Source organism: Mustela lutreola, chromosome 14, assembly GCF_030435805.1.
Source record: "Mustela lutreola isolate mMusLut2 chromosome 14, mMusLut2.pri, whole genome shotgun sequence".
In the NCBI taxonomy this organism is placed as follows: domain Eukaryota; kingdom Metazoa; phylum Chordata; class Mammalia; order Carnivora; family Mustelidae; genus Mustela; species Mustela lutreola.
Window position 1 is genome coordinate 61,808,676 of NC_081303.1, and position 10,644 is coordinate 61,819,319.

General features: G+C 41.7%; 1 long non-coding RNA gene across 1 annotated transcript in view; it reads right to left on the reverse strand.

The window, feature by feature from the left end:
- LOC131814310 (uncharacterized) overlaps positions 1 to 10,278 on the reverse strand; it is a 26,922-nt gene extending 16,644 nt beyond the window's left edge. Inside the window, exons 1-3 of the long non-coding RNA XR_009347264.1 lie at positions 10,150 to 10,278; positions 9,326 to 9,661; positions 2,829 to 2,926 (exon numbers count right to left, since the gene is read on the reverse strand). This is a non-coding gene — a long non-coding RNA (uncharacterized LOC131814310). The remainder of the gene's footprint in view (positions 1 to 2,828; positions 2,927 to 9,325; positions 9,662 to 10,149) is intronic.
- Between the last annotated feature and the right edge of the window lie 366 nt (positions 10,279 to 10,644).

Here is a 10,644-nt window from a genome sequence, read left to right on the forward strand (position 1 = left end):
CATATGAGATTTTTCTTTTTCTCCTTCAATAATAGTTTTCTTTTTATTTCTTTTTTTTTTCAACCAGTGAGTCACCAGAGGAAACTAGTTAAAATTCCAAAATTCTTTAATAACTTTCGAAAATTCAAATGCCCCTACTTCCCATAAGTATTGAAGCCATGCTAAAATCCTCTCCAAAAAACACATATGATCCTGACAAGTCAAAAAAGTTCTAAAATTCCTATTTTTTGAGCAGTTTTCTAACAAAGAGTTTATCCTCTAGGAAGACTTAGATATTATAGATTTCTTATTTCAATTTCATTATAGATGAGACAGCTGCTAGGTCACAGAATACAGCGAGATAGGTTAAATTAATTGAGTCACCTTGCAAAAGAAGCAGAGTATGGGGAGACTACCATCAGGAGATGACTCACATCCTAGGTGGTTGATGTTAGGGAGTACAGAAAAAGCTTATGAGCCAGTCCCATAGTTAGGCAACTAGGATGGACTTAGATGCTAACCTCCAAACTATCAAAAAGCCAAAAGCACTCATTCTGTGTGATTGAAGTCAAGGTGGTTTACTGAGACAGAAAATGGGTTAGAGCAGTATATAAGCAGGAATATAATCAGTCTTCATAACTCCAGTGAACTGAGTAACTCCAGTGACAATACTGGATTCCAAGGTGTTGGGCAAAGCTCTTGCTTCCAAGTCAAAATGATCCTCAAATAGTGAAGTAGGACTTAGTGGAGAGTTGGGGGAGACCAGCGTTTTTCGTGGAAAGAGGCGGCACAAATAGGCTATGAGTCTCACAGACTGTGACACCACAAACCACGAATGAAAAGTTTCAGTCATCTTCACTTTTTCCTCAGATTGGGCAGAGAAGTCATTTTCTTCCTATTTCAAAATCAATTTTTAAATTGGTGGTATTTAGGAGCACCTGGGTGACTCAGTCTGTTTGGTGTCTGCCTTCAGCTCAGGTCATGATCTCGGGGTCCTGGAATCGAGCCCTGAATCAGGCTCTCCACTAAGTGGGGAGTCTGCCTCTCTCTCTCACTCTCCCTCTGTGGGTGCACGCTCTCCCTCTCTCTTTCTCAAATAAATAAATAAATAAATATATTTCATATAAATAAATAAATAGGATGACTTTATATTTGAAGTAAGTTTTATTAGTTTCAAACACGCAGACTTATAGAACTAGCTCTCATCAAATGGACCAAAAATTTTAGCATTAAGTAGCTTCTGCATCAGAGTTTCCAGACAAGGGGTTTCTTCCATTATTAGCATTTCTACAAATACCTTCTTTCTTGAGAAAGAAAATTTAATTTATCACCCAGTAGGTTTATTTAATTTAATTTAATTTAATTTAATTTAATCACCCAGTAGGTATTTTGGAAACACACAGAGTGCTAATCTGTGGTAACAGATCTGGTATTTCATCTACCTGATTCCATTATTAGCTGCAGCCAAAGCATCATTTTGTACAGATTCTTGGACAGAAGAACTTTCAGATCATGAAAAAAACAATTCATTTCCTTTTTCTATCACATCATATTGGGTCATGGTGCAGTCATAATTGTGTTCTCATTTTACACAGGGGTGTAGACCTGCTAGGATATACAAGGATGCAATAACAGAGGCTGAGCAGAGAACCCATTCTAGTGCTTCCATAATTCTGCTCAGGTCTCCTTGTGCCATGGATCACTCATCTAGTGGTAGGGCATTAAAATACCTGATCACTAGCCACAGATTAGTTCTCTGTATCTTTTTCCAAAATACCTACTGGGTGATTAAACATTTTCCTTCCTCAAGAAAATAGTATTTCTAGAAAAGCCAAAAATATATCAAAATCCCTTTCTGAATTCGAGTCACCCACATCACTTGGTTTGGCTCTTCCAGCCTCCTAAAGGTCACCCGTGTGGTTATTTGCATTCATTGTGCCATCAACAAATATAAATTAAGCCACCTGCAAGAAAAAGGAACTTTAAATTTAGGCAATGGGCATAGACTGGGCCCCAAGGATCCATTTCCACTAAATGAGACTATAAAAACTAAACATGACCTAAGCATTCTTCTGCCCTCCAAAATAAGGCTCAAGATGACAGTAAAGCCAAGAAAATGTACTACTTAGAAGAAAGCAAAGGACGGGACAAATACGTACTCATCCCATCATTTCTTGGTACCACAAAGCACCGATAAAATACGGGTTTGGAAAAAACCACTGGTGGGATGCCTTCACTCTTCTACCATTCCTCAAATGGCATCGCTCTCAGAGATGCACACACACACGCGTGCACACACATTTTCACAGGAAAATATCATCTCTAAGATGTACTGGCAGTAAGCACAGCCCAAAAGACACAAAATAAGAGTGTCCAAAGGGTCATTACTTAGATATACTACAGCATGCGTGGCCCTTCCGTGGAGGTTCTCGGTGTGTAAATGTATACAGTGGAGACTCTTCACTGCTTCACTCTAGTAAATTCTTATGAAATAGTCTGTGGTGATCCCACTGGGTCAGCGGGGGCTGCACAGGGTTTGAATTAGCTGAAAATCCAGCTTGAGCGCAGTGGGGAGAAATAAAGCAGCCTCCAGAGCTGCTACCGTGTCATTTACTGCCTTTATTCTTTTGAGGAATCGGATGGGCTCTTTGTCATAATTGCTTTCTCTTAGAATTTTTGAACAGCTTTGTGGCTTCCATTATATTAATTAACCACAAAAAGGAAAGTCCCCTGGATATTTTTCTATCATGGAACACTTAGATCAACTTGCTTAGTTCAAGACCAAACTAAAATTCTGTAAACCAACACTTCCTAAAGGAAGGTTGAGGGGAAAAGATTGTAATACTTACCTGTGTTGAGAAAATACTGTTTTAAACAAAGTTCAAGAGGTTGCTTTACTTGGAGGCTATGCAGTGCCAGTAACAGGCTAAGGTGCTTTAAGAATGTCCTAGAAGGAGACAAGGAGTCAGTATTTCCCGAAGTGGCTTGACCATACAATCTTTCTCTGTGGAGCAACTCGCTTGACAAGTATTTCCCAGAGCACAAGCAAATAAAACGTTGTTTCGAATGGTTGCAACAGAAACATCCTTAACGCAGGGAGACCTTGTTGTTCCTTCTTGGAGCTGGCCCCAGGCAATTGGTGGCGGGAGGCACTGAATGTGACTTTGTTCCTTTTGTTTTCCACACAGTGAAAAGAGCTTGTATATCTGCTGCTCTGTTTGGCTTGCTGCTTCGGAGCATAGTAAATCACCCTGACCCAACCCACACACCCATCAGGGTACACAGTTTTGGGGATTCAAAAGACCAGCTAGTCCTTGGTTGATTGCAAAAAAGAAGCTGCAATGGGAATAGGTCCTAATATAAAGTTTTGCTGTAAGTAAATCCTGAAAATGTGTACTATATTATTTTTGTTGTTGTTTTGGGGTTTTTTTGCTTATTGTGAGTGGGTTCATGTAAGAGACTTTACTCTGTATGTATATATTGGTGTGAGTAAACTCTTGGTAATAATTTTATCTGAGATACACTTATTATATTCTATACTGAAGAAATTCTTTTATTTCACAAGACCAATATAAAAATCTCACATGTATGGAATGAATGTGAATTGTGAATATCTATATTTATTCATGTGGAAATAAATACACATATATACTTATACATTGCAAATATTCTGAGATTAAAAACAATTCTTCACAGATCTATACCCCTGGGGCTAATAATAGAGTATATGTTTTTCATGTTAATGAAAAAATAAAACAAAACAAAACAAAACAAAACAAAAAACCCCACAATTCTTTCTCTACTTCCTCCCCACAGTTAAAACAGTTAAAATGGTCATTTTGTATCAGTAAGCCTGCAAATTCAAAACATGACTTGTTTCGGGTCTGTTTGTTTTTTGTTTTTGTTTTTTTAAGTAAATTCAGTTGCTTGGCATTTTGTAGGTAATTTTAGAGATCTAAAATTTTACTTTTCAGGGTGCCTGGGTGGCAGCCTGAACATTCGAGTTACCTCTCCCATCATCTATCAAATGAGATACAAACAGTGCTCATAAGCCTTAAACATCTGCCTTTGGCTGAGGGCATGATCCCAGAGTCCTGGGATCAAGTCCCACGTTGGCCTCCTTGCTTTGTGGGGAGCCTGCTTCTCCCTCTCCTGCCTGCTGCTGCTTCTGCTTGTGCTCTTGCTTGCTCTCTCTTTCTCTTTCACTCTCTTTCTCTGTCAAGTAAATAAAAATCTAAATAAAATAAAATTTTACTTTTCAACCCATTAGTGTTTTTATTTTTTTTTTTTTAAGTTTTTTTTAGAAAGAGAGAGAGCGAGTGTGTGAGCAGGGGGAAGGGCAGGGGGAGCGGAGAGAGACTCTGCACCGAGCATGAAGCCCAATGCAGGGCTTGATCTCATGACCCTGAGATCATGACCTGAGCTGAAATCAAGATTCAGATGCTTAACCAACTGAGCCACCCAGGTGCCCATCTACCAGAGAGTCTTCTCTGACACAGACACAGCCTGTGTCAACATTCTTCGTGCGTACCTCATGAATACAGATGGTAGCGGCTCTCTGTGTTGTAGGCAGATCCAAAGGAAGTGGTGTAAGAGGTCATTCTGTCAGCAGTTGGTACAGTTAAGTAAAAGGTTGACTAGCTTCATTCCTATTCAATGAGTTGTTTTGTGTCTTCTAGTTTTAGCCTTAGTCTCTGTGCTTTGAGGAAGTACAAATGAATGTTTTAAGAACACCCCAAAAGGAAAAATCCGACTAATGCAAATTAACAGTGCTCACAAGATGCTGAATTGGAGGAGACATTTCCGGGGGAAGGAGGCCACCACCTCCGTATTTACCTCCCTTCCATTTCCTTCCTCTCGCAAAAAGTACCTTTTAATTAGACTTTAGGGAAGAAATTGAGGACAGGACTTAATGGGAAGATGGAAGGAGACACGTTTCAGTCATTCACAAAGGGACAAAGCCTACCAAGTGGAAAACAAATGAACGCAAATAACAAACCAGAAGTTGGGCTCGAGTAAATCCCCCAAAATGACGATAGTTGGGTAATTCAAAGATGAGAAGCCTTCAAATATGGATTGACACTTTTGTATCTCATTTGGTAGATGATGGGAGACGTAACTTGAAGTTTCAGGATATAAGTACATACTCGATAGCTGTATTTATCTATAGGTAGATATACGCGTTATAGCTGGATATATTAAGCTATCCAGCATCCATGTATTTGTGCAGGTGACCGAGGGTAAATGAGGTCATAAGGGTGGGTCCTAATTCTGTAGGATTAGTGTCCTTACAAAAAGAGGAAGAGACATCAGATCTGTCTGTCTCTCTCTCTCTCTCTCTGTGTCTGTCTGTCTCTGTCTCCATGTGCACAGAGCGAGGAGGCCATGTAAAGACACAGTGGTGAGAAGGTAGCCATCTACATGCCAGGAAGCAAGCTCTCCCCAGACACTAACACTGGAAATACCCTCATCTTGAACTTCTGGCCTACAGAACTGTAGGAAAAACACATTTCTGTGAAGCAACCCAGTTTGTGGTATTCCCCAGTGGCAACCTGAACAGACTAATATGACAACCATGACTATTTTATCCTATTCCCTCCCTTTCTAGATCACTCCCTATTGGATCTGACCCCTCTCAGATAACCCCTGTGAGTTTTTAATACAGGAGGCAGAAAGATTAGTAACTGAAGTCTCCACTAAGAGCAGCAGAGCTTCCTTAATGCTTTCTACTGAAGAGACCGCCCGTGGGCATTAGCGATGCTACCGTAGGAGCCAAGCGGCCATCTGAGCAATGGGGACATTTAGCATCCTCAGGGGTCAAGGAGAACATATCTTTTTGGAGCTCTTGAAACAGTACTTTTGCTCCAGAAAGTACTTGAACATGAGCACTCAGCTAAAGGACATTACAAGCTGGATGGAACTTTTCTTAGGGTGTGTACATAAACTATACTATGGCCTTTTCTCCAGGTAAGTTTCTTTGAGGGAAATACAACACATTTGGGGTAAATCTATGGACAACCTTGATATATAATTGCTTCTAAAATGCAAGGTGGAAGCAAAAACCAACAGACCTGTTCCAATCCATGACTAACACTATTCCTTATCTTCCCGGGACAAAGACTTGGCTGGCTAATGACGACAGGGCAGCCTCTGGTCACATGTCACTCATGAGCCTATCCTGTGAACTGAAGCTACTTGGGCCCCACATTATTGAATGTAATCTGCCCTCTCTTGGCATTGACTATTTTTGTCCCAACCTTTAATAGTCTCACTAGTATGTCGTGAAGGACATCTGGGGCACAGAATCAACTTTAGCACCCTATTGGTGGAATGGACACATCACAAAACTGAATGCCCTTAAATTTATTGAGCAGAGTTTCAGAATATAGGTAAGGATGGGGGTGGGCGGGAATCAGCTACAAGACACTAGCAGCTATAAACACTATAAATACTGCGTATAAACCATGGGAAAGACAAAAGTTAATACCCTTGGAAAGTCCAACAAAACTTGACCTTATAGTAATGGCAACCTTCCTTTAAAGATAAAAAAAAAAAAAAAAAAAAAAAAAGATCCCAGGTATCTTTATGTCAGTATTTGCAAAAAGCAAATGCTTGATTTTATTTGAGGCTGGTCTCCTATAAAAGTAGCTGCTAATATCACTGGTTCCCCAATTATTGTCTCATCACTGCACACATGCCTGCGAACACAAACCCACATCCAGCCTCCTCCAGAGTTTGCTTCTCAACGTCCGGATATTTAAACAGCCATCCTCATCTTGAGACCTTCATAGCAAACACGTGCAAATTTTCACAACTATAACCCATATGCAAATACCCTTTTGACTCAGAGGAAATCAAAATTCAGTAAAGTCAAAATTCAGCAAAGCAACATAAGACATCAAGTGGGCCCCATCCCCGGTACCAGAGGAAATAGGAAACAGAGGATGCTGTAGACTTTTGTTAAAATGCAGATTCCAAGTTCCATGAACCCACATTTAGCAAGCTCTCCAGTTGAATATTATGCACATCGAAGCTCAAAAGCACTATTTAAAATGTGAACAGACATTCCCTCCGCCACACCAGGAAACAGGGAAGTGGCTTAATGCTTAGTGAACTACATTCGGTAAATGCTCACTGAACTGAATTCCTGACCTCTCGGGTCCCTTTGTGTCTATCTCTAAAAGTGATCATCTTTGAGAATCAGTCAACTTTTTTCTCCACTCTGACACCCTCACACCAGAACACAACTTCAAGCTTCTCAGAACAGGCTGGTCAGCACACCTGTTATAACTCCATAACTGTAGGAATCATGAGTCTGAAAAACGTAAAGAAAATGCTGCTTTCTTAGCCCCTTTCCTTATCCTCCTGCATTCTTTTTCCCAGCTCTAATCAGCACCAGAACAGTCATACCATCTTTCCTGGGTCTCCTAGCCAGAGCCACACAGAGAGAAGGAACGGTCCTAATAGTGTCCTGTTATTCAGCTATCCAGTGTTTTCCCCTTGGATGTTTACCCTTTGGCCCATATCTTTCTGACAAGGAAAGTGCAGCCCACAAAGTCAAAGCCTGGCTCTACCTGGCCTGGTCCCACCTGAGTCTACCCGCAGATGCGAGACCCGGTGTGCAGCTGTTTCCTCACCTGACCTGCATCTCTCTCCTCTGCTCAAGGCTTGCTCTAGCCCCCTGGAGCTTGCCACCCCCAGGGGCACCTCTAAGCCAATGAGGGAGGGGAGTCCACGGGCACACACCCCAACCGCTCCCCTCTCCTGCTGCTCATGTGAGACCTCGAGGCTTCTCAGTGGGTCCCACTGAGTCTGAACATCAGTTGTCCGCGGAGGCAACTTGCCGTTTAATTGACCCTCTCTTGACATGTCTGCCTTCTCTCACTCACACGTGTTTCCCAGGATCACCTTCCAAATAAACCGCCTTTGCCCTCGACCTCATCTCAGGGTCTGCTTGGGGTGCCCCGAACTAAGACAAGTACCATGCAAATCAGTCAGTTAATATCCCTGCTTATCAAAGGGGCCATCAGCTGGTTCCTAAGGGAATTTTGCTTTATGTAATATTTTTAACAAAATTTACATGATTTTGTAAATCCTACTACATAAATCTTTATTTCTGGCTTTAAGACATTGCTGTATTTATTCCCATGGGACATCCTCCAGACCTACAAAAACAACAAGTCTAGTTTTCTCTGGTTTAGGATCTCTTCTTATTTCTCCTTGTTATCAGAGAAGGCATTTAGAGGAGCATTGAGAAGAAGCCACGAAAATCCGGCTGAATCTTAGAATGAGCCACATTGACAAGCTTTGACAATAAGTTTGTGGGTAGGGAGCAGGGAATTCAGTTAACCTCTCTGTTCTCTGGTACTTTAATTTGGCCAAAAGTGATAATCATCATATTTAGTGACCTCGCAGGTACCCTGAGTGTTAATGAGACAATGTGAGAAAATTATCAAATAAAAGCTATGGTAACGCTAGTCCTAGTTCTACTTATTTTGGGCTTCTCATTTATCTTCAAGGAAAGATTTGTTAAATGGAAAGACCTAGTACTACAGAGGATGGAGGAAATAAAAAACAAAAACAAACAATTATCAAAAACAACTTTAGCAAAGGAAATAGCAGTTTCACACAGTTACAGAGGGGACCCTGCTATATTCACTTCTGAATACCATCTCTTGATCATTTCCATCATGCTGTTTTGGGAACATAAATATAGCTTAATTTTGGAAATGTATATCCATTCAAATTTCCCCTTTCCTCAATTATTATGGTTAATGAAATAGATCCAAAATATCCTTAGCTATTTACGTATAGGAGGTGTTAAAAAGTATGCTAGAAGGAAGGAAGGAAAAAAATTTTCGCTTGTTTTACTTTTATAATATTAAAGCAGGGGTAAAGAGGTCAGGAACAATGGAAGAGAATTAGGAACGTGCCCTTAACTACTATGACACTCAAAATCATTTCTCTCCACTCATCAGCCAAGTGGTATATTAACTTCACTGTGCCGAACACAGGGGAAGTAGGAGACATATAAAATATGACACCTTCCTTGAAACCGTTTAAAATCTAGTTGGAGAATCACAGCAAACAAATATACATACAGAAACATGAAATCATTACAAATGTTGAGCTACCAACTATCCATTATGGCTGTACACACAACGACATTCAGAGAAGGGAGAGGTCACTAGGGAATGATACAGTTAGAGAAGCCTCCTAAGAGCCATGGTCCCGGAATTGGGCTTTCTGGTGAACTGGCTTATCCCCATCCATTCCTCACATTAACCCTGTGAGGTTAATCTCTTTTCGTAGATGAGGACACACTTGGGCAGATTAAGTCACTTACCAAGATCACACAGCCGAGGTCTATGTAACTGCAGAGGTCTCTCCTCCAAGCGGCACTAACTCCTCTGTAATGCCTGCGTTGTTGGAGGAACCGCATAGAAGCCAAAGCCGGCCTCTTCCGGTCTAGCTCCTGCTCCGGGTGAGTCTCCTTTTCCGGTCTAGCCCCTGCACCGGGTGACTGAGTCTCCTTTTCCGGTCTAGCCCCGGCACTGGGTGACTGAGTCTCCTCTTCTGGGCTAGCCCCTGCTCAGGGTGAGTCTCCTCTTCCGGGCTAGCGCCTGCTCCTGGTGTGTCTCCTTGTCCATCATCCCCTCACTTGCTTCTGCTTCAGCTGCACCTTGTGGTTTAAGCAGGATTCCAGCAGGAAACACATGGTGCAGTTAAGAGAATGGACCTCAAAGTATCTTAATGAGGATCTATTTTCAGAAAAGTGGGCAATGAGGGGAACTCATGAAGCCAGGGAGTCACCCAGAAAATGGCAAGAGCAGGAAGCCATTACTATAGCCTGACTGAAGAGGCAAGAGGAAGAGAGGAGATAGGAAGGCCTGGAGAATGCCAGAACTAGGAAGGGGGTCAGGTTATTTGCAGCAGGAGCTCTCTACAGACAGTACTGAATCAACATGGGGTTAATGACGTTAATGCCCTAACCTCCCTCCCTGCCCGCCCTGGAATCTCCTTCTAGTGTCTTCCATTAGTGAAACTAGCCGAAGACAGAGAGCAAGGGAGTCCAAGTGATACAGTCTGTAGACATCAACCTCCCAGACACAGAGAAGGGAGGACAGAGAATGGAACTTAGGGTCAAGAAGAGATAGAAAATCTTCTCACCTTTGTGAACACTGCTGCTGCCCACAACACCATCCATTGACGGGCTAACTCCTCCTCATCCTCTAAGACTTAGTTCAAGGATCACAGATCCTGGGAAGCAATGTATTACCCACCACCGGATTGGGGAGCCTCTCCTCTGCACTTTCAGCCTCTGTGCATACCTTTATGATTGCCCCTTTATGATGTTGAATGGACTCCAAGCGACAGAGAGGCATTAGGAGCTAAGGAAAATTGCTACCTTAATGCAACTAAATGTGCCCGAGGGAGCTGATAAAAGTGAGCACCGAGTGACAAGCACATATTTCCCAAATTGTAAATTGTGATTTAATTTTCAACTTACAGAAAAGTTGCCCAAATAATAAGAGGAACTTCCATGTTCCCCTTTGGCCCAGATTCACCCATTACCCTTTTGCCCCATTTACATTATCCTTCTCTCTCTCTCTCTCTCTATGCATACACACGCACACACACACAGGTAATTTTTCCTTTTATTAT